General features: G+C 51.5%; 1 pseudogene; it reads right to left on the bottom strand.

Annotated features, from left to right (window-relative positions):
* Positions 1-19,725: 19,725 nt before the first annotated feature.
* On the bottom strand, positions 19,726-21,080 carry LOC141021613 (uncharacterized; annotated as a pseudogene).
* Between the last annotated feature and the right edge of the window lie 3,182 nt (positions 21,081-24,262).

Raw genomic sequence — 24,262 nt, forward strand, 5'->3', positions numbered from 1 at the left:
TGTCTCACGTAAGAGTACGTGTAAGGTCGGTCCGGGCTGCTTCATCCCACGATGCCGCCGAATCAATATAAGACTAGTAACAGCAAGTAAATTGAAAAAATCGACGCCCACAACTACTTTGTGTTCTACTCGTGCATAGAAACTACGCATAGACCTAGCTCATGATGCCACTGTTGGGGAACGTAGCAGAAATTCAAAATTTTCTACGCATCACCAAGATCAATCTATGGAGTACTCTAGCAACGAGGGGAAGGGGAGTGTATCTACATACCCTTGTAGATCGCGAGCGGAAGCGTTCAAGAGAACGGGGTTGATGGAGTTGTACTCATCGTGATCCAAATCACCGATGATCCTAGCGCCGAACGGACGGCAGCTCCGCGTTCAACACACATACGGAGCAGCGACGTGTCCTCCTTCTTGATCCAGCAAGGGGGGAGGAGAGGTTGATGGAGATCCAGCAGCACGACGGCGTGGTGGTGGAAGTAGCGGGATCCCGGCAGGGCTTCGCCAAGCGCAAGCGGGGAGGAAGAGGTGTCACGGGAGGGAGAGGGAGGCGCCAGGGCTTGGGTATTGCTGCCCTCCCTTCCCCCCACTATATATAGGGCCAAGGGAGAGGGGGGCGCAGCCTTGGCCCTTCCTCCAAGGAAGGGTGCGGCCAGGGAGGAGTCCTTCCCCCCCAAGGCACCTCGGAGGTGCCTTCCCCCTTTAGGACTCTCCGTTTATCTTATCTCTTGGCGCATGGGCCTCTTGGGGCTGGTGCCCTTGGCCCATATAGGCCAAGGCACACCCCCTACAGCCCATGTGGCCCCCCGGGGCTGGTGGACCCCCTTGGTGGACCCCCGGACCCCTTTCGGCACTCCCGATACAATACCGATAAAGTGCGAAACTTTTCCGGCGACCAAAATAAGACTTCCCATATATAAATCTTTACCTCCGGACCATTCCGGAACTCCTCGTGACGTCCGGGATCTCATCCGGGACTCCAAACAACTTCGGGTTACCGCATACTAATATCTCTACAACCCTAGCGTCACCGAACCTTAAGTGTGTAGACCCTACGGATTCGGGAGACACGCAGACATGACCGAGACGACTCTCCGGTCAATAACCAACAGCGGGATCTGGATACCCATGTTGGCTCCCACATGCTCCTCGATGATCTCATCGGATGAACCACGATATCTAGGATTCAATCAATCCCGTATACAATTCCCTTTGTCTATCGGTATGTTACTTGCCCGAGATTCGATCGTCGGTATCCCGATACCTTGTTCAATCTCGTTACCGGCAAGTCTCTTTACTCGTTCCGTAACACATCATGCCGTGATCAACTCCTTGGTCACATTGTGCACATTATGATGATGTCCTACCGAGTGGGCCCAGAGATACCTCTTCGTTTACACGGAGTGACAAATCCCAGTCTCGATTCGTGCCAACCCAACAGACACTTTCAGAGATACCTGTAGTGCACCTTTATAGCCACCCAGTTACGTTGTGACGTTTGGTACACCCAAAGCATTCCTACGGTATCCGGGAGTTGCACAATCTCATGGTCTAAGGAAATGATACTTGACATTAGAAAAGCTCTTAGCAAACGAACTACACGATCTTGTGCTAGGCTTAGGATTGGGTCTTGTCCATCACATCATTCTCCTAATGATGTGATCCCGTTATCAATGACATCCAATGTCCATGGTCAGGAAACTGTAACCATCTATTGATCAACGAGCTAGTCAACTAGCGGCTTACTAGGGACATGGTGTTGTCTATGTATCCACACATGTATCTGAGTTTCCTATCAATACAATTCTAGCATGGATAATAAACGATTATCATGAACAAGGAAATATAATAATAACCAATTTATTATTGCCTCTAGAGCATATTTCCAACAGTTACCCTACGGACTAAACCCCTCCGGTTTATATAGACACCGGAGGGGGCTAGGGTTTACACAGAGTCGGTTACAAGGAAGGAGATCTACATATCCGTATCGCCGAGCTTGCCTTCCACGCCGAGGAGAGTCCCATCCGGACATGGGACGAAGTCTTCAATCTTGTATCTTCATAGTCCAAGAGTTGGGCCAAAGTATATAGTCCGGCTGTCCGGAGACCCCCTAATCCAGGACTCCCTCAGTAGCCCCTGAACCAGGCTTCAATGACAATGAGTCCGGCGCGCAGATTTGTCTTCGGCATTGCAAGGCAGGTTCTTCCTCCGAATACTCCATAGAAGATTTTGAACACAAGGATAGTGTCCGGCTCTGCAAAACAAGTTCCACATACCACCGTAGAGAGAATAATATTTCCACAAATCTAATCTGCTGACACGTTTGGCAGCATAACATCATGCTATGGCCCGGTCATTATACGAACCGTTTTTCTACCTATCTTGGCATGTCTTGTCGAAGCAGAGATCGTGTCCCCTTATCACGGGATTCTCATCAATACGGGTGTGGGTAACCTAACCGCGTCATCAATTATGGCGCTTAGGAAATAATAGGTTTAACCAGGCGAGTGGGGAGGCGCATCGCCTCTTCCATCCTTATAAAGGGACAAGGAGTTACTCTTTTTACCCACGCCTTCTTCCCGATTCCCTTCCGCTCAAGCTCCAGCGCCTAAGTGTTCATCTTCCCTGCCCACAAAAGGTCCTCCGAAGATATCCGGATCCGGAGCAGGAGGCAAATGGATGGCCTCTACCGTCTGAGAGAAGGATATCAAAGAGCTTCGGGAGGCCGGGTACCTGGCCAAGGGAATCAGCCACCGTCTCCCGACGGCGGGACAGATCGTCCCTACTCCGGAACCCCATGAAAGGGTTGTATTCCTCCCTCACTTTGTCCGTGGGCTAGGGTTTCCCCTCCACCCATTCGTTCGTGGCATCATGTATTATTACGGGATCGATCTACATGACATGTCCCCTAATTCCTTCCTCAACATCTCGACATTCATTGTCGTGTGCGAGGCTTTTCTCCGCGTTTCGCCGCATTTCGGTTTGTGGCTGAAGATTTTTAACGTGAAGCCCAAGGTGGTGAGCGGTGAACATGCCGAATGCGGGGGCGCTATGGTGAGCAAGATGCCCAATGTCATATGGCCAATGAGAACCTTTAATGATTCTATCAGGGAGTGGCAACAGCAGTGGTTTTACATCACGGAACCTCGCGGCAAGGAATGGGCCGCCTCTCCTAAATTCCAATCCGGTGCCCCCCTGCGGCTTACATCCTAGGTTAAGAAAGACCTGGACTGGTCCTCATCCGACGAAGTGTCGGCGCTCCAGACGTGCGTAGAGGACATGGGAGACAAGAACATTGAACTTGTCAATGTGGTCCAGGTGATGTTAGTTCATCGGATCTTGCCTTGTCAGCACCGGACTTACAATTTATGGGAATTTGATCCGCCAGGCATCAGACCCTACAGGAGCTTTTCGGTTCCTCGCACAAGGACATTTGGAAGGTACTTTTTAAGTCCAATAAATCATGGCCGGACTCCGCCGAGGACCGCGGGTATCAACTGTGCCGCCCTACAAGTCCGGTAAGTCATCGAAAACTTTTCATCCGTGTAACCCAAGGGAAGCGCTTAACGCGTTTTATACAATTCTCTAGGGCTGGACGAAGAACGCGGAGCGGATCCATTGTTCGGCCCCGCTGCCCGAAGAACTGGACATCCCACTTTTGACGAAGATGCTGGTGCTGGCGCCTTACAAGGTGCCCGAGAAGACGGCCAAAAGGGAGGCCAAAAAGACCCGAGGCGGCCTTCGCCGCCGCGGCACTTCAGACACCATATCAAAAGGTTCCAATGCCCATTCCGCCTCCGAAGAGGACGAGGAGGAGGGAGATGAATCCCCTGCAGGGGGAAGAAAGAAGAGGACGGCCTCCGCAGACTTGGAGGCCGAGCTGCCCAAAAGGGGAAAGGCTCCTCTTCAGGAGGAGTCCACTGCAGCCGCCGACAGCAGCCCAGCATGGGATCCCAGGGCCCAGCCCCGGGTGAACTCGTAAGTGTATAAGATCCGAGCACGTTTTAGGCGTCCGGACTCACCGTGGCTTAATATTTTAACCTAACTCATTTTTTCTTGTATAGTCCGACGAGGCCCCGTACCAAACAGTCCTCATTAGAGGATTTGCTGAGCTCAAATGCTATGGAGAGCGGGACGCCCCCAAAGGCTCCTTCCTCCAAACTGGTGTATTACACCGAGGCTTCGTCCAAGAAGGACCCCGGCCAAGGAGGAAAGGAAAAAACCGTGAAGGCGGCGCCTGGAGGTCAAACCTTAGGGGCCGGACACATGGGGTAAAAGATTCCCATGGGGGCCGATGGCGGGGTCAATCCTGAGTCCGGCTCCCAGCTGGATGCGATTCCAGAGACCTATACGGCTCCGGAATCTAGCAGGCAGTCCCCTTCAGTTGGAGGGGGCATGCCTGTTCCACCAGCGACCTCTGTCTATCCAGAAGTGTCGGATGCTTTGATGATGGTGTTAAAAGACGCCTCCATCATTGATGAACACCGTGCCCTTATGGGTGGGGTGATTGAGAAGATCCAGTCAACTGAGAGCGGACTGAACGAGGCCTGTATCAGCCTTATAAGAGGCTTTGAGGTATGTTTTATGGGTTGTCGAAGAGTGTCGTAGTATAGATAGTAGCCCCTGATACACTGTTTGGTGAGAGAAGGAGCCGGACAGAGGATCGAATAAATTATCACAGGAAAGCTCATTGAATGACTTCTCTTCTGTTACAAGCAGGCGTCTGTAGCGGCTACTGCCTCTCGTACTGCGGAGATTTCCAGACTGAAGCAAAGTCTGGAACGGGCCATGGAAGAGCTTGGCAAGTTGAGAATGCAGTTGAGAGAAAAACAAGGTATGCACAAGCTTTGCCCGCATTTATTGCGGAATAGCTTTTCAGTATGAAACAAACTGCCTAATTTGTGCTAGGGGTTATGACCGAAGTCGAGGCCCTCAAAAGGGTCGTTGCCGGGGCCGAGAAAAGGACGGCCACAGAGCGGACTCTTCGTGAGAAACACGAGGCCAGATTTATTAAAGCTGAGCAGGAGCTGCAAGAGGCCATAAGGAAATGCGAGACTTTGGAGCGGAGTTTGACGGAGAAAGAATCCGAACTCACCAAGGCGCGTCAGGCCACGAGCGACGCCCGGGGGGAAACCCAAAGCGCCCTGTAGGGGATCCAGGAGGCGAGAAAGATCGCGGTGGGTAAGGCTTTTTCCATGTAAGGCAAGTTTTTAAAGGGAAAACTCTGTGTCTGATTTTGAATCCGGATTTCTCTGGGGTGTTTGCCGGGCTACCTCGCAGTATATCAGATGCCGCCCAATTCTATCGAGCCGAGGAAAGGAACACCACGGATAAGCCGTTCTAGTCGCAGTATCTGGCGCCGCAGTATCTGGTGCCGTTTGCCAATCAACTGAAACAGCTGATCGAACTACATAAGGCGGCGGAACTAGCCATGAAAGATCTAGTTATCCGACTATGGCCTGCCGAGCCGATTCCACGCAGCTACTTCGGACTCGTGAAGCGGCTTGTAGATGCTTGCTCTAGACATGACGTCATCAAGCGGTCGGTCTGTATAGAAGGTGCACGAATGGCCTTCGCCCGCGCAAAGGTGCACTGGGGGAAGATGGATGCCGAAAAGCTGATGACCGAAGGACTGCCAGAGGGGAAGGAGCATCGCAAGCCCGAATTATATTATGAGAGTGTCCTGAAAGGATCCTACCTTGCAGCGGAGCTATGCACCAAGGACATTATATTTCCATGAATGCCAATCATGTTGTCCTTTGTAATGTTTGAACAAGGTCGTTTATTTGTCGCCTGTTGTAAAAGTTTACCCTCCTGTGCGGCCGTTTTGTACGTTAAACTTGAGAGTTGGCCAGTCGTCGGCTTCCGCCCCCACGTAAGAAGTACGGGGGTGTTCGGGATAAACCTGAGCACTCTTTATCCCAGTTTTAGGTCCTTCGAAGGAGGTGCTCAGCACAACGAACCAGGCAATCGGAATATAAGGCTTTATCACCCTCACTTAGCCATCAGAGCTTTAGTATGGTAGCCGCAGCCCCTGGTGTTCGGAAGACCGTACTAGGGGCTCCATGAGCACCTGATCGGGAAAAAAACTAATCCATCGCACGCTGCATTGGTTATGGCGTTATGCGGGAGAAATCATTAAAGATTTTGTGACCTCTCGAACAGCTGACCAACTCTCGCCGTATCATGACAGTCAGTTTTCGGCTTTCTCTACTGAGGTGCTCGTCCAAAAGAACCGGGACACAATCGCAGTAGTTCTCCCAGTGCTACCTTAGCCGATATAACGGAACGTAAGGTACCAAAACGTGGGAGCCGGGCAAACCCAACTATTGACCCAAGACATGATTCGGAGCTGATGCATATAATGCTATAAGTTCGGGGTGCCGAACTTCCATGAAGGTGTTCGGACTTTTGTTGCCGTGTTCCGGGAAAAACGAAGCCCCTGGCATATTTAAGGCATATCGCTGTGTGCGGATGCCATTTGACGAAATGATTTCGATAAGAAGTAATCAGCAGGTAAACGTCATATAAATCCACATGTCGTATTTGAATAATACGTCTATGTGTATGGGTACAAGTAATGTGATAAAAAGGGGTTATGATGGCGGAACCTGTTGTGACCAGGGGAAAGAGGTTGAGTGCGGATCCGTAATATGGTCGGACGGTCACTGCGGGGAATGTCTAAGGATTCCCTAACGCGTTCAAGCTGCCTCCGTGTAGTCCGTCCTAGTCGGTGCAAAGGTGAACCTGCGAAGGAAATGTAAGAAATGTTTAAGCGCCGGAGGGCGGTTGAACCGCTGAGTTCGGCCTGTCCTGGCCTTCGCCGGAGTGTTTAGTTGAGCTCTGGACGAGCCGGGGTATCCTTCCGCGAAGTAGTTCGGAGCCCCTTGACGGTGACTCGAGGTTCAGCTACGAGATGCTGCTTGTTGTTCCTACTGCTAAGGCAGAGGTGCATTTGTTGGTGCCGAGGGAAGGTTCGGCCTTGCCATGAACCGTAATGACGCCGCGTGGACCGGGCATCTTGAGCTTACGGTAGGCGTCATGTGGCACCGCGTTGAATCGAGCAAACACAGTTCGTCCGAGCAGTGCTTGATAATTACTGCGGAAAGGGACGATTTCGAAGATTAACTCTTCGATATGGTAATTTTTTGGTGATCCGAAGACTACCTCAAGGGCAATGGAGCCTGTACAGCTGACCTTCGCACCTGGTATAATTCCTCTAAAAGTGGCTTTAGTGGGTTTGATCGCCGAATGATCAATGCCCATCTTGCGCACTGTGTCCTGGTAAAGCAGATTTAGGCTGCTACCTCCGTCCATAAGGACTCGAGCGAGGTGGAACCCGTCTATTATTGGGTCGAGGACTAGTGCGGCTGGATTGCCCTGATTTGCGTTAACCGGACGATCCGTGCGGTTGAAGGTGACCGGTACTAGTTTATATTGTGGGACGACTAGTTCCGTTGAGTCGCCATCCCTAAGGGTGCGTATCTGGTCCGAGTTGGCAATTTGGGTGGTACTTACCACATTCACCGATTGAATATGGGGGGAATTTATTTTGCCCTCCTGTGTTCGGTGGTCTGGGCTCTTCGTCACTATCGTCGCTTTGAGAACCCCCTTCGTCTTTGGCGCCTGCCTTGCCGGCTTGTTTAAAGACCCAGCATTCTCTATTGGTATGGGTGGCTGGCGTTTCTGGGGTGTCGTGAATTTGGCATTGGCGATCGAGTATGCGGTCCAGACTGGATGGACCCGGATTTTTATCTTTGGGTGGCCCCTTCTGCTGACCGGACTTTGAGCCCCTGAACCCGGCATTAACTGCCGAATGTTTGGCGTTTTCACCATATTTGCGGCGCTTGTGCTTGTTGCGTCGCGGTTTGCCATTGCTATCTCTGGCTTCTGATATGCCAGGATTGCTTGCTGTATTGGTACTACGAGCCAACCTGCTATCCTCGCCCATGCAAAAGCGGGTCATGAGTGTCGTGAGTGCTGCCATAGACTTTGGCTTCTCCTGGCCGAGGTGCCGGGCGAGCGACTCGTCACAGATGTTGTGCTTGAATGCCGCTAAGGCCTCTGCGTCCGGACAGTCAACAATTTGGTTTTTCTTAGTTAGGAACCGTGTCCAGAATTGCCTGGCCGATTCCCCTGGCTGCTGAGCTATATGGCTCAAGTCATCGGCATCCGGTGGTTGCACATAAGTGCCCTGGAAGTTGTCAAGGAATGCACCTTCCAAATCCTCCCAACTGCCAACGGAGTTTGCTGGTAAGCTATTCAGCCAATGTCGAGCTGGTCCTGTGAGTTTTAGCGGAAGGTACTTGATGGCAAGTAGATCATTACCGCGAGCGATGTGGACGTGGAGGAGGAAATCCTCGATCCATACCACGGGATCTGTTGTACCGTCATATGATTCAATATTTACGGGTTTAAAACCCTCTAGGATTCGTGATCCATAACTTCATCAGTGAAGCATACAGGGTGTGCGGCGCCTCTGAGCTGGGCTATATCACGATGCAGTTCGTATGAGTCTTGTCTGCTGTATTCGGCCCCGCCGGATTTACTTTTAGTGTATCTGGCATGACGGTCGTCGTCACGCGCTGGTGCGCACCCCCGTGACCCGTATATCGATCTTGCATGTTTTGCCTTGCTTTCCTATACGTCTCGCAGGTCGCGTGTGTTGCCCCGGGTCTTGGTATTTTTGTTTGAGTGGCGGCGGGGTGCATGTTGAACTTCAGGCTGAAACGCCTCTCTATCTCGGCCACGAGGTGGCCGGTCCGCTGCATCATACGCTCATGATGTAGGTTTCAATGCTTCCTCCTCGAGTCGGGGTAGCAACATGCGCTTTGGGTAACTCTTGGAGGGGCGTTCGAGTTCGTATTCCTCGGCCGCCAGGACTTTGGTCCATCTGTCTGCTAGCAAATCTTGATCAGCTCGAAGCTGTTGTTGCTTTTTCTTCAGGCTATTTGTTGTGGCAATAAGCCGGCGCTTGAAGCGCTCCTACTCGATGGGATCCTCAGGTACGATAAATTCTTCGTCGCCGAGGCTCACCTCGTCTTCGGAGCGAGGCATGTAATTATCATCCTCCATTTCTCCTTCTGCTGCCTGTTCTGGAGGGCTAGCTTGTTCACCCTCCCGATCGAAATCGTGCTGGAGGGGATTGTTGTCTGCGGCACTATCCGGAGTGTTATTGTCTCTTGTACCGGTATCACTGTTTTTGCTATGGCGGGACTTAGAGCGGCACCGCTGACGTCGATGCTGGGGCTGCTTCTTGGAGGACTCCTCCTCCACCGTCCTGTCGCCATTGCCTTCTTTGGGGGTATCCACCATGTATATATCATATGATGAGGTGGCGGTCCAGTGCCCTGTGGGCAGTGGTTCCTGTTCGTCTCCTGCATCGTCGTCCATACCGTCGATGTCTTCGGAGTCGAAGTCGAGCATGTTGGTTAAGTCGTCGACAGTGGCTACTAAGTGGGTGGTGGGTGGGGAGTGAATTTCTTCATCGTCCGCATCCCATTCTAGCCGGACATAGTTTGGCCAAGGTTCTCCTGACAAGCAGAGAGACTTTAATGAATTTAGCATGTCGTCGAAAGGCGAGTGCTGAAAGATATACACGGAGGTAAACTCCATGATCGGCGCCCAATCGGATTCGATAAGCGCGGACGTAGGCGGCTCGGAGTCCGTGGCCGGAGATGAATCCCGTGATTCGGCAGCACGGCTCTCGTAAGGGGTGAAGTCAGTATCCGGCTCGATCACCACTGAGAGTGCGGCCTCCATGGCGGGGTCTACCCCCTCGTCCTCGGATGGCGCGATTTGCTCCGGATTAAGGGCCGGAGCGGTTGCAGGTGTGATCTCCCGAACACTGCCCGACGACAGAGCTAAATCATGCTCGTCGTGATTGTGCAACGCACATGACATGGGCTCGAATCCGTCGAAGATCAAGTCTCCGCGGATGTCAGCGGTGTAGTTCAAGTTTCCAGACCTGACCTGATGGCCAGGGGCGTAGCTCTCGATCTGCTCCAGATGGCCAAGCGAGTTGGCCCGCAGTGCGAAGCCGCCGAATACGAAGATTTGTCCAGGGAGGAAAACCTCACCCTGGACCGCATCGTTATAGATGATCGAAGGAGCCATCAAGCCTTACGGTGACGGCACAGTGGAACTCTCAATGAAAGCACCAATGTCGGTGTCAAAACCGGCGGATCTCGGGTAGGGGGGTCCCGAACGATGCGTCTAAGGCGGATGGTAACAGGTGGCTCAGGACACAATGTTTACCCAACTTTGGGCCCTCTCGATCCAGGTAATACCCTACTGCTGCTCTTGTTTATATTGATGGAGTATGAAGTACAGAGTTGATCTACCACGAGATCGTAATGGCTAAACCCTAGAAGTCTAGCCTATGATTATGATTGTTGTTGCCCTACGGACTAAACCCCTGCGGTTTATATAGACACCGGAGGGGGCTAGGGTTTACACAGAGTCGGTTACAAGGAAGGAGATCTACATATCCGTATCGCCGAGCTTGCCTTCCACGCCAAGGAGAGTCCCATCCGAACACGGGACGAAGTCTTCAATCTTGTATCTTCATAGTCCAACAGTCCGGCCAAAGTATATAGTCCGGCTGTCCAAAGACCCCCTAATCCAGGACTCCCTGACTGCCCATTGGTTAAATTTTGGGGCGTCCGGTTTTACGGCGTGGCTGTCTCGTAGTTCGTTCTTGCGCTCCCCTTCAAAGGTATGTGTCACGTGTATCATGTTTATTATTTTTACTTCGGGGGGGAATTGCTTCTGTCCCCCGGTGCTCGGTTGCCGAGCATCCTCTTATTCACTGTCAGTGGGTGGCCCTTTCCTTTCGTGTTCGGCGTTGAGCTTGTCGGCTTCTTTGAAAATCCAACAATATCTGTTGGTGTGGTTGGCGGGTTTGTCGGGGCTACCGTGCATCTGACAGGGTCAGTCCAGTATTTTGTCTAGACTGGATGGACCATCTTTGTTTACTTTGAATGGCTTCTTCCGTTGACCGGTTTTGGAGCCACTGAATCCGGCGTTGACCGTTGTGTCTTGGGATCCCGCGTTATTGTTGTGACGTTTTTCTTTATTGCATCGTGGCTTGCCATTGCCGTCTCTGATTTTGGAGGTGCCAGGATCGCTCGCGCTGTTGCTACGAGCGAGTCGGCTATCTTCTCCCGCGCAAAAGCGGGTCATTAGTGCTGTGAGAGCTGCCATGGACTTTGGCTTTTCCTGGCCGAGGTGGCGAGCGAGCCACTCGTCGCGGACGCTATGTTTAAAGGCTGCAAGTGCTTCGGCATCCGGACAGTCGACAATTTGGTTCTTTTTAATTAGGAACCTGGTCCAGAGTTTCCTTGTTGATTCTCCGGGCTGCTGGACGATGTTACTGAGGTCGTCGGCGTCCGGAGGCCGGACATATGTACCTTGGAAATTTTCATGAAAGGTGTCTTCCAAGTCTTCCCAACTGCCAACGGAGTTCTCTGGGAGGCTGTTCAGCTAGTGTCGGGCTGGTCCTTTTAATTTTAATGGGAGATATTTAATGGCGTGCAGATCATCACCGCGGGCCATGTGAATATGGAAAAGGAAATCCTCAATCCATACTGCGGGGTCAGTTGTTCCATCATAGGATTCAATATTCATGGGTTTAAACCCTTATGGGAATTCGTGCTCCATTACTTCGTCAGTGAAGCGGAGGGGGTGTGCGGCACCTCTATATCGAGCAAAGTTGCAATGTGGTCCAGATGGAGTCCGTCTACGGTTTTCGGCCCGGACGTGGTTATACTCGTCACGTCCAGCTAGATAGTCGTCATTGCGCGCCGGAGCGTGCCCCGCGATCTGTAGATCGATCTGGTCTGACCTGTTCTATTTTGCAGGTGTTGCCGCGGGTCATATGTATATTCCCGAGCTGTTGTGTCTCTACCTTTATGGCGAGGTAGTATGGGCTGGTGTTCGGCTTGAATTGTCGATATGTCCCGGCCATGTGGTGGTCCGTCAGCCGCGTTGCGCACCGATGGTACGGGCTCAAGTGCCTCGTCGTCGAATTGAGGTAGCAGTTTACGCTTTGGGTAACTTTTGGTTGGGCGTTCGAGTCCATATTCCTCGGCAGCCAGGACATTAGGTCATCTGTTGTTGAGTAGATCTTGATCAGCTTCAAGCTGCTGCTGCTTCTTTTTCAGGCTTCTTGCTGTGGCTATTAGCCGACGCTTAAAGCGCTCCTGCTCGAGAGGTTCCTCGGGAACGATAAAGTCTTCGTCGCCGAGGCTCACCTCATCCTCGAAGAGTGGAAGGTAATTACTGTCCTCCGAATCTTCGTTTGCGACCTGTTCGTCAAGGCTAACTTGCCCATCTTCCCGATCGTCCTGTTCGGAGGTTGTCTCGACGGGGTTTTCTTGGTCTTTGGCATCGTCTGGAGTGTTGTTATCTCCCGTGCCGGTGTTGCTGTCTTTTCCACGACGTGATTTAGAGCGGCGCCGCTGACGTTGGCGCTTTGGCTGTATCTCAGGAGGTTTATCCTCAATTGGATCCTTCTCGATGTCGCTGTTACCCTCTTTGGGTGTGTCCACCATGTCCATGTCATATGAAGAGGTGGTCGTCCAGTGTCCGGTAAACGGCAGGTTCTGGGCCTGCTCTTCTCCAGCATCGTCGTCCATACCGTCAGTGTCTTCGGACCCGTAATCGAGCATGTCGGTTAGGTCATCGACAGCGGCTATGAAGTGGGTGGTGGGTGGGACGTAAAATTCCGCGCTCAAAGCCCCTAGTCCGGGCTGGGCGTAGCTCAGACATTGCTCCTCTGTAATGATGAGGGGTCGTATCAAGTCCAGGGCCTTGCTTAAAGGCGAGGTTTGGCCAGGGCGAAAAGAGTCCGTGGAGTACGGCGGGGAGGGGACTCCCTGGCCGAACTCACACGATGCCGACTCCGAGGGTTCAGAGCCAGTGTCCGAGGAGGAGTCCGGCTTCGTGATGGTTGCCAGCAACTCTACATCCTCCGGCTCTCCTATGCTGGGCTTAGTGGCCGCTGAGGGAGTCCTGGATTAAGGGGTCCTCGGGCGTCCGGCCTATGTGACGTGGGTCGGACTGATGGGCCATGAAGATACAAGATAGAAGACTTCCTCCCGTGTTCGGATGGGACTCTCCTTTGCGTAGATGGCAAGCTTGGCATTCGGATATGAAGATTCCTTCCTCTGTAAGCCGACTTTGTACAACCCTAGGCCCCTTTGGTGTCTATATAAACCGCAGGGTTTAGTCCGTAGGGGAAATCACAATCATACAGGCTATACTTCTAGGGTTTTAGCCATTACGATCTCGTGGTAGATCAACTCTTGTAATACTCATATTCATCAAGATCAATCAAGCAGGAAGTAGGGTATTACCTCCATAGAGAGGGCTCGAACCTGGGTAAACATCGTGTCCCCGTCTCCTGTTACCATTGACCTTAGACGCACAGTTCGGGACCCCCTACCCAAGATCCGCCGGTTTTCACACCGACATTGGTGCTTTCATTGAGAGTTCCGCTGCATCGTCGCCAAGAGGATCGATGGCTCCATCAATCATCTATAACAATGCTGTCCTGGGGGATGTTTTTCTCCCCGGCCAGATCTTCGTATTCGGTGGCTTCGCACTGTGGGCCAACTCGCTTGGCCATCTAGAGCAGATCGATAGCTATGCCCCGGGACACCAGATTAGTTTCGGAAATCTGGATTATGTCGCTGATATCCCACGAGACTTGATCTTCCAAGGGTTCACGACCCCGACCTCCGCTCTGGCCTTAGATCCAGAGCGTACCGCCATGTCCGAAGACGGGATTCTCGAGCCCGTCCGACTATTCGCGGTCGCCAAGCCCAGTATGGGAGAGTTGGAGGAAGTAGAGTCGCTAGCGACCATCACGAAGCCGGACTCCTTCCCGGATACTGGCTCCGAACCCTCAGAGTCAGCATCGTGTGAGTTCGGCCAGGAAGTCCCCTTCACGCCGCACTCCACGGACTCTCTTCGCCCTAGCCAAACCTCGCCTTTAAACGAGGCTCTGGACTTGATGCGATCCCTCATCATTACAGAGGAGCAACGTCCGAACTATGCCCAGCCCGGACTAGGGGCTGAGAGCGGGGAATTTTACGTCCCACCCACCACCCACTTCATAGCCACTGTCGATGACCAAATCGACATGCTTGATTACGGCTCCGAAGACATCGATGGTATGGACGATGATGCCGGAGAAGAGCAGGCCCAGAACCCGCCGTTTACCAAACATTGGACGGCCAACTCTTCGTATGACGTATACATGGTGGATACACCCAAGGAGGGTAACAATGACAAAGAGAAGGATCAAGTTGAGGACAAGCCTCTTGAGATATAGCCAAAGCACTGACATCAGCAGTGCCACTCTAAATCGCGTCGTGGAAAAGACAGCAATACCGGCACAGGAGATAACAATACTCCGGACGATGCTGAAGACCAAGATGACCCCGTTGAGCCAACCTCCGAACAAAATGATCTGGAAGAGGGGTAGGCTAGCCCCGACGAACAGGCCGCAAACAAAGACTCGGAGGACCGTAATTATCTTCCACTCTCTAAGGATGAGGTGAGCCTCGGCAACGAGGATTTTATCGTGCTTGAGGAACCTCTCGAGCAGAAGCGCTTTAAGCGCCGGCTAATGGCCACTCCAAGGAGCCTGAAAAAGAAGCAGCAGCAGCTTCAAGCTGATCAAGATCTGCTCAACGATCGATGGACTAATGTCCTGGCGGCCAAGGAATACGGCCTCGAGCGCCCAACCAAAAGTTACCCGAAGCGCAAATTGCTACCTCAATTCGATGACGAGGCACTTGAGCACGTACCATCAGAGCGTAATGCGGCTGATCGACCACCACGTGGCCGGGACCAAGCGGCAACTCAAGCGGAACACCAGCCCATACTACCTTGCCGTAAAGGCAGAGATAAAACAGCTCGGGGATATACATATGACCTGCGGCAGGACCTGGACAGTAGAGCAGGACAGACCAGATCGGTCTATGGATCACGGGGGCGTGCCACGACACGCGACGACGGCTACCTACCCGGACGCGACAAACATAATCACGCCCGGGCCGAAAACCGCAGACGGACTCCGTCCGAGCTACGTTGCGACATGGCCCGATATAGAGGCGCGGCACACCCCCTCTGCTTCACTGACGAAGTGATGGAGCACGAATTCTCAGAAGGGTTCAAACCCGTCAATATCGAATCATATGATGGAACAACAGATCCCGCAATATGGATTGAGGACTTTCTTCTCCATATTCATATGTCCCGCGGTGATGATCTTCATGCCATCAAATACCTCCCGCTAAAACTCAAGGGACCAGCTCGGCACTGGTTAAATAGCTTGCCAGAAAACTCTATTGGCAGCTGGGAGGACTTGGAAGACGCCTTCCGCGACAACTTCCAAGGTACATACGTCCGACCTCCGGATGTCGATGACTTAAGTCACATAGTTCAACAGCCCAGAGAGTCAGCCAAGAAATTCTGGACAAGGTTCTTAACTAAAAAGAACCAAATCGTCGACTGTCCGGATGCCGAAACCCTAGCAGCCTTTAAACACAGCATCTGCGACGAATGGCTCGCCCGACACCTCGGCCAAGAAAAGTAGAAGTCCATGGCAGCCCTCACGGCACTCAAGACCCGCTTTTGCGCGGGCAAAGATAGCTGGCTAGCCCGTAGCAATAACAATGCAAGCGAACCTAGGACCTCTGATGCCAGAAATAGCAACGGCAAGCCCTGACGCAATAGACACAAGCGTCGGAATAATGGTGACAATAGCGATGATACAGCAGTCAACGCCGGATTCAGTGGCTCCAAGTCTGGCCAACGGAAGAAACCGTTTAAAAGGAACAATCCGGGCTCATCCAGCTTAGACCGCATTCTCGATCGCCCATGTCAGATACATGGCACCCCCGATAAGCCAGCCAATCATACCAACAGAAGTTGTTGGGTCTTTAAACAGGCCGGCAAGATAAGCGCTGAAAACAAGGAGAAGGGGTCGCAAAGTGAGGACGATGACGAGGAGCCCCGTCCACCGAACACAGGGGAAAAAAGAAGTTTCCCCCTCAGGTCAAAACGGTGAACATGATATACTCTACCCATATCCCCAAGAGGGAGCGCAAGCACGCGCTTAGGGACGTCTATGTGATCGCAGGTACCATCCGACCAGTATCCACCACGGCGGTTCAGCCACACTGGTCCTCGACCCAATAATCGATGGATTCCACCTCACGCGAGTCCTCATGGATGGGGGCAGCAGCCTTAACCTGCTCTATCAGGATGCAGTGCGCAAAATGGGCATCGATCCATCAAGGATCAAGCCCACCAAAACTACCTTTAAAGGAGTCATACCAGGTGTAGAGGCCCGCTGTACGGGCTCAATCACACTGGAAGTTGTCTTCGGATCCCCGGACAACTTCAGAAGTGAAGAATTGATCTTCGACATCATCCCCTTCCGCAGTGGCTATCACGCACTGCTCGGACGAACCGCATTCGCTCGATTCAATGCGGTGCCGCACTATGCTTATCTCAAGCTCAAGATGCCCGAACCACGCGGTGTCATAACAGTCAATGGAAACATGGAGCACTCCCTCCGTACTGAGGAGCACACCGCGGCCCTGGCAGCGGAAGTACAGAGCGGCCTTTTAAAGCAGAATTTCAATTCAGCGGCCAAGCTCCTGGACACTGTCAAACGAGTCTGGACTACTCCGCGGCATGACAGTCTGGCTCGTCGGGAGTTAGACTAGCAATTCGGCCCCCATCTCAGTCCTGACCAAATGGCGGCATATGTACCACGCGTACATAACTACACACTCAAAATACCATGGGCAGAGACGGAGGCATAACCAGACTGTGGTCCACAATATGGCTCTACGTCCCCTGGACACACATACTTTCACTTTTCCTTTTACCCTTTTCAGGTTTCTTTTCCACAGACCCCTAGCGGCGGCCTGGTCATCGGTCCTTTCAAAGGACGGATATACCAAGGCGGCAAGCAGTACACACATCTGGGGGAATCCCTAGATGCTCTTCGTGACGATCGTTCTACCTGTTTTCAGGACCCGCACGCAGCTCCCCCTTGGTCTCGGCATGGTAAACAGCCATGTTGCTTATCGCACTATTTGTACAAGTACGCTTTGACATATCAATCAAATCATAATGGAAACAGTTTGCAGGCCAACTTATGCGGCATTGGCTTACTACTTCATTTTTATTTCTCTATTCTATCGATTGCACCCGTACACTCTGGTACGCTTTAATTCGCCAGGGGCTTCATTGCGCTCCATACTATGGCAACAAAGTCCGAACACTTTTACAGTATAGTTCGGCACCCTGAATTTAGCATTATATGCATTGGCTCCGAATCATGTCTTTGGTCAATAGTTGGGTTGCCCGGCTCCTGTGCTTACTACCTTACGTTCCGCTATATCGGCTAGGGCAGTAAAGGGAGAACTACTGCGATTGTGTCCTGGTTTATCCGGATGAGCACCTCAGTAGAGAAAGCCGAAAACTAACTATCATGATGCGGCGTGAGCCGGTCAGCTGTTCGGAGGTTACAAATCTTTGCGATTTTTTCCGCATTATGCGACGAATCGATCTCTACCCGATCAGGTGTTTACAGCACCCTAGTCCGGATTAAATGCTAACTAGGGGTTGCGCCTACATTTTTATTGTGAAACTCCTCTGGCTAAGTGAGGGTGATAAAGCCACATAGTCTGATTGCCTGGTTCATTGCGCTAAACACCTCCTTCAAGGACCAAGTTCTTGGATCAAGAGTGTTTAGATTCCATCCCGAACACCCCCATACTACCTACGTGGGGGCTGAAGCCGACGACTGGCCAACTCTCAGATTTAATAAAAACGGCCGCACATGAGGTAAATTTTTAAATAATAAACAAGCATTATATTACATAACAGCTTTGTTTCATATACAAGATAGGATAACATAAATGTCTTCATTCAAAGATAATGTCTTTGGCACACTGGCCCTCCACAATGCGGGATCCCTTCAGGACATCCTCGAAATATCACTCGGGCGTGCGGTGCTCCTTGCCCACAGGCGGTCCCTTGGTCGCGAGCTTGACGGCATCCATCTTCGCCCACTGGACTTTGACACGGGCGAAGGCCATCCGCGCACCCACGATACAGACTGACCGCTTGATGGCATCAAGCCGAGGGCAAGCGTCGACCAGCCGCTTCATGAGTCCGAAGTAGCTGCTGGGTATGGCTTCGACAGGCCATAGACGGATTATCAAATCCTTCATGGCCAGTTCGGCCGCCCTATGCAGTTCGGTCAGCTATTTCAGCTGATCGCTGAAGGGCACCGGATGCTCTCGCGCAAGGTATTGCGACCAGAACAGCTTCTCCGTTGAGCTCCCCTCTTCGGCTCGGAAGAACTCCGCAGCATCAGATACGCTGCGTGGTAGATCCGCAAACGCTCCTGGAGAACTCCAAATCCGGGTCAGAAAGAGGTACTTTTTCTTCACATACTTGCTCTGCATGATAAAAACCTTACCCATTATGATTTTCCTGGCCTCTTGGATCTCCTGGAGGGCACCCTGGGCTTCAACCCGGGCCTCTTGTGTGCTTTGTTGGGCTTTAATAAGTTCGAACCCTTGGTCCGCAACCTTGCGCTCCAAGGACTTGCATTTCTTCACAGCGTCCTGGAGCTCTTGCTGGACCTCCTCGACCCTTGCCTGTTGCTTTTCGCGGGCAGCTTTTTCCTCTGCCGCTTTCTTCTGGCCTCGGCCAGCGCGTTTTTGACGGTCTCCACTTCGGTCGCAGCTCCTCCGAAATGTCATGATAACATGATCAACACAAACAATTCACATCTTTTTTAAGATGCGCATAGGCCATTGCATACCTTGCTGGTCCTCTAGTTGTTTCTTCACATGGCCGAGCTCATCCTCGGCCAGCTCCAGACCCTGCTTCAGTTTGGAGACTTTGGCAGAATGAGAGGTTGTAGTCAGCATCGAAGCCTGTTTATCCACATAGACATGTATGGTTAGTTTCCCTGTGAAAGTTATTTGATCCCTTGTCCAGCTTTTCTCTTCCAACACCGGACAAAATCTCAGGGGATACTGTCTATGCTAGGGTATTCTTTTTGCATAATTACGTCACATACCTCAAAGCCTGTTAGAAGGCTGGTGCAGGCTTCGGTCAGTCTGCTCTTGGCGGACCGAACTCTCTCAACCACAGTACCCATAAGGGTATGGTGTTCCTCAACAATGGAAGCACTTTGAAGTGCTTCCAGAAGAGTATCCGGTGCCTCTGGTTGGACAAAGGTCACCGGCGGAATAGGCGCACCTCCTTGTTCCGAAGGAGATTGCTTACCTGATTCCGGAGCCGTATGGGCCTCCGAAATAGTATTCGGCTAGGGGCCGGACTGGATACAGCCCCGATCGCCAGCTTCCAGGGGGATCTGCTCCCCCATGCGTCCGGTGGCCGAGGTATCGCCCTCTGGCACCACCCTAACGGCCTCATGTACCTCCCCCTGGCCTGGGAAGATCCTTCGGGGCAGCACCTCGGCGTCGTCCCTGGCCTTGGGAGAGAAGGCCGGTGGAGGCGACCCGCTGTCCATCGCCTTGGGATCCAACGAATTCCCCGAAGATGAGGATCGCTGGGGGCTATCATGAGCCGGACTGCAGCACATGGTTCGGCATATTAAAATCATTAAGCAAAGGGGTCAGGCATACATGAGCATGATGTGCTTCTGAGTACTTACGAGTCGGCCAGGGGCTTATCCCTGAGATGCCACTCGGGGCTGCTATCGATGTCCATTGCAAAGGGGCCCGCAAGGGAGGCCTTCCCCTTCTTGGACACCTCTGCCTCCAGATCTGCGGAGGCCGCCCTTTTCTTCCTTCCCCCCTCAGGGGGAAAATTGCTTTCCTCCTCCTCCTCATCGTCTTCGGAGACGGGGGAGGAGTATGTCTCGGCGTCTTCGAACGTCACGTCCGAAGTGCCTTTACGACGGAGGCCACTTCTGATCTCATTGGCCTTCTTCTTGGCCTTCTTCTCCGGCGCTGGATAGGGCACCGGAACCAGCATCTTCGTTAGAAGATCGACGGCTGTGTTTTCGAGCAGCGACGCCAGACACTGGATCTGCTCCGCCCTGCTTGTCCACCCCTGAAAAAATAGATAGGGAAGCTTAGACTTCTTCTTTGGATGTATAGGTAAAGGGTATGCCTTGAAATACAAAAACCTACCGGACTGGCGGGGTGGGTCAGGTTGTACCCACGGTCTTCGGACGTCGCCGGCCACGTCTTGTTGGCCTGAAAAATCACCTTCCAGATGTCTTCGTGCGTAGAGCCGAAGAACTGTCGCAGGGTCTGGTGCTTGGTCGGATCGAACTCCCATAGATGGCAAGTCCGGCTTTGGCAAGGAAGGACCCAGCGAAAAAGCATCACCTGGATCACGTTGACGAGCTTGATGTTCCGGTCCCCCATACTCTTGATGCGCTTCTGCAGCGCTGTCAACTCGTCTGACGAACCCCAGTCCAGGCCCTTCTCTAGCCAGGAGGTGAGCCGCATCGGGGGCCCGGACTTGAGTTCGGGAGCTGCGGCCCAAGTGGTGCCGTGGGGCTCTGTGATATAGAACCACTGCTGCTGCCACCCTTTGACAGTCTCCGCATAGGTGCCTTTGGGCCATGTGATATTGGACAGTTTGCTCACCATGGCACCTCCGCAATCTGCGTGTTGACCGCCCACCACCTTCGGCTTCACATTGAATATCTTCAGCCATAATCCAAAGTGGGGAGGGATGCGGAGGAAGGCCTCGCATACGACAATGAATGCCGAAATGTTGAGGATGGAATTTGGGGCTAGATCGTGGAAATCTAGCCCGTAGTAGAACATTAGTCCGCGGACGAAGGGGTGGAGAGGAAACCCTAACCCACGGACGAAGTGGGAGATGAACACCACCCTCTCCTTGGGCTTCGGGGTTGGAATGATTTGTCCCTTGGTTGGAAGTCAGTGGGCGATCTCCAGAGCCAGGTACCCCGCCTCCCGGAGCTGCGTGATGACCTTCTCCTTGACGGAGGAAGCCATCGACTTGCATTGTGCTCCAGATCCGGACATGGTTGGAGAACTTCTTCTAGGCGGAAAGAATGGAAGCTTGGGCGATGGAGCTCAAGGATGGATGGGCAGAGAGAAGGAGGGTGTGGGTGAAAAGATGAGTCATTATCCTCTTATAAAGGCAGCGAATATTAAACGCTCCCCACTAGCCTTAAAACTCGCCTATTCCCCAAGGGTCGTGCGAACGGCGCGGTTGGATTACCCACGCCCGTATTGATGAGAATCCCGTAATAAGGGGACACGACCTCTGCTTTGACAAGACGTGTCAATGACAACGCATCTCGAAACATGGAGCGGGAGGCTAAAAATGTCAGAAGATGGGATTTGTTAATATTGTATTCTATTCGGAGCTTATTTTGCAGAGCCGGACACGTTCTCTGTGTTCGAGGACTACTTTGGAGTATTCAGAGGAGGAACCCGCCTTGCAATGCCGAAGACAATCTGCGTGCCGGACACCTCATCATTGAAGCCTGGTTCAGGGGCTACTGAGGGATTCCTGGATTAAGGGGTCCTCGGGCGCCGGCCTATGTGACGTGGACCGGACTGATGGGCCATGAAGATACAAGATAGAAGACTTCCTCCCGTGTCCGGATGGGACTCTCCTTTGCGTGGATGGCAAGGTTGGCTTTCGGATATGAAGATTCCTTCCTCTGTAAACCGACTTTGTACAACCCTAGGCCCCTCTGGTGTCTATATAAACCGGAGGGTTTAGTCTGTAGGGGAAATCACAATCATACAGGCTAGACTTCTAGGGTTTTAGCCATTACGATCTCGTGGTAGATCAACTCTTGTAATACTCATATTCATCAAGATCAATCAAGCGGGAAGTAGGGTATTACCTCCATAGAGAGGACCCGACCCTGGGTAAACATCGTGTCCCCCGTCTCCTGTTACCATCGACCTTAGACGCACAGTTCGGGACCCCCTACCCGAGATCCGCCGGTTTTGACACCGACAGCGCAGATGGTCCGGCGGGCTCGAGAATCCCGTCTTCGGACCTGGCGCTACGCTCCGGACCTAAGACCAGAGCGGAGGTCGGGATCGTGAACCCTTGGAAGATCAAGTCTCCTCAGATATCAGCGACATAATCCGGATTTCCGAAACTAATCTGGTGCCCTGGGGCGTAGCTATCAATCTGCTCTAGATGGCCAAGCGAGTTGGCCCGTAGTGCGAAGCCGCCAAATACGAAGATCTGGCCAGGGAGGAAAACCTCCCCCAGGGCAGCGTTGTTGTAGATGACTGATGGAGCCATCAAACCTTTTTACGACGACACAGTGGAACTCTCAATGAAAGCACCAATGTCGGTGTCAAAACCGGCGGATCTCTGGTAGGGGGTCCTGAACTGTGCATCTAGGGTCGATGGTAACAAGAGACGGGGACACGATGTTTACCAGGTTCGGGCCCTCTCGATGGAGGTAATACCCTACTTCCTGCTTGATTGATCTTGATGAATATGAGGATTACAAGAGTTGATCTACCATGAGATCGTAATGGCTAAACCCTAGAAGTCTAGCATGTATGATTGTGATCACCTCTACGGACTAAACCCTCCGGTTTATATAGACACCGAAGGGAGCTAGGGTTGTACAGAGGATGAAATCTTCATATCCGAATGCCAAGCTTGCCATCCACGCAAAGGAGAGTCCCATCTGGACACGGGAGGAAGTCTTCTATCTTGTATCTTCATGGCCCATCAGTCCGGCCCACGTCATATAGGCCGAACGCCCGAGGACCCCCTAATACAGGACTCCCTCAGCAACCTTATGTACTCGTGAGATCCCATCTTGGAGACTTTTTCAGCGATCTGCCGGAGGGGGATTCGATCATAGAGGGCTTCTACATCAACACCATAGCCTCTCCGGTGATGTGTGAGTAGTTTACCACAGACCTTTGGGTCCATAGTTATTAGCTACATGGCTTCTTCTCTCTCTTTGGTTCTCAATACAAAGTTCTCCTCGATGTTGTTGTAGATATATTCGATGTAATTCTTTTGCGGTGTGTTTGCCGAGATCCGATGAATTGTGGGTTTATAAACTTGATTATCTATGAATATTATTTGGTTCTCCTCTGAATTCTTATATGCATGATTTGATACCTTTGCAAGTCCCTTCGAATTATCGGTTTAGTTTGGCCTACTAGATTGATCTTTCTTGCAATGGGAGGAGTGCTTAGCTTTGGGTTCAATCTTGCGGTGTCCTTTCCCAGTCACAGTAGGGGCAGCAAGGCATGTATTGTATTGTTGCCATCCAGGATAAAAAGATGGGGTTTATATCATATTGCTTGAGTTTATCCCTCTACATCATGTCATCTTGCTTAATGCGTTACTCCGTTCTTATGAACTTAATACTCTAGATGCATGCTGGATAGCGGTCGATGTGTGGAGTAATAGTAGTAGATGCAGAATCGTTTCGGTCTACTTGACACGGACGTGATGCCTATGTGCATGATCATTGCCTTAGATATCATCATAACTATGCACTTTTCTATCAACTAGGAAAAATGCCCGTGCGTTGCAACGGGAAAAATCATCCATGCACCCCACTTGTGAAATAAAACAATGTAAATAAAATTTGAGATCTTTCCAATTGCTTAACATGAGATATTAAAATTCTTTTAGTGCACATATTCCACAAAGTAATTAAAGTGAAGCTTAACATTCCAACTCTACAAGATCCCTATACGTGCAGAACGACATTACTGTTCGAATGCTAGCGGAAGAGAATGTTCATGGTGGAACAATTAACATCAAAACCATGAATCTAAATGGCCAATAATATAGTGCACCCTCTTATTTTGGCTGATAGTGTTCATATATTTATAGTGCATCAAAAGAACTTACATCAGTTTCTAGTTTTTTACCATAAATACATATGGCGTGTCTTAGTGCTAACTGTATGTACAAAAATGATTACAACACACTATTTGCTACATACTTCCTCATATAGAAATGATATAATTGATGCAAGTATGTCTTTGTGTCGCCAGGAACAAACATAAACTTCCACTAACAAATGTGCAGGTTTGGAGTGAATAGTGAACCTTATTTTGTTCTAGGTTAAATAGAACTATAAGATGACCCTATATATTTCACACAAAGAAATTCAAAGAGAAAATCAATCACTTCAATTATTTAATAAGAAAATGATTACTAGCCTCTGATTTTGGGCTAATTGTGTTTATTTATT

The sequence above is a fragment of the Aegilops tauschii genome, chromosome 4, assembly GCF_002575655.3.
Source record: "Aegilops tauschii subsp. strangulata cultivar AL8/78 chromosome 4, Aet v6.0, whole genome shotgun sequence".
NCBI classification, from domain to species: Eukaryota; Viridiplantae; Streptophyta; class Magnoliopsida; order Poales; family Poaceae; genus Aegilops; species Aegilops tauschii.